The sequence below is a fragment of the Octodon degus genome, unplaced genomic scaffold, assembly GCF_000260255.1.
Source record: "Octodon degus isolate 3935 unplaced genomic scaffold, OctDeg1.0 scaffold00210, whole genome shotgun sequence".
Classification (NCBI taxonomy): domain Eukaryota; kingdom Metazoa; phylum Chordata; class Mammalia; order Rodentia; family Octodontidae; genus Octodon; species Octodon degus.
In genome coordinates, this window is record NW_004524786.1 from 33,600 (window position 1) to 34,355 (window position 756).

Consider the following 756-nt stretch of genomic DNA (forward strand, 5'->3'; position numbering starts at 1 on the left):
GTGTGTGTGTGTGGCCAGCTCAGCCCACCAGGGGGCGGGGCTGGCTGGCATGTGGTGCTGGGGGATTGAACCGCGGTCCCTGTGCTCTGCCAAGCCCCGTTCCAAGTAGGTGCCTTAGACCACTGAGCCATCCCACCGCCCCGTATTTTGTGATAGTAGCAGAAGGCTGAATGATACATCAACCAAGTGCCAAAAAATGTCCGCGATTCTGGGAACTAAATATAGAACAGTACATAATATTTGTCCTTAAAAAGTTTATGGTCAGGGGCTGGCAAGATAGCTCAGTGGTCTAAAGCCTCTGCTTAGGTAACCTTAGGCAGGCTCAGGTACCATGGTTTGATCCCTGGTGCCACATGCCATGCCAGCCCTGCCCTCAGGGTAGGCTGAGCCAGCCAAAGAAAAAGAAGTTTGTGGTCAGAATTAGAGGTTCATAGAACTCACTGGGCATCAGACCAAAGCAGAGAGAACGATAAGATGACAGGACATTATAGATAAGGGAGTCTTAGCACCTCCTTCCTGCACCATGACCTCCCTCCACCCTATAGACCACTTTTAATTTAATTTAATTTTTTTAAACTAAAGAACATTTAAAAGACTTTTTCTTGAGGACATAACTAAACTTTGTCATCATATCCTATCCCATCTTAAAAGATTAGTACAGTGAATGTTATAAAGCAGATAGGAGCAATCTGAAGGGCTGGAACCAACATCAAGAAAGAACTGCCTTCTGAATCATAAAAAGGTTTAAGTAAAAGA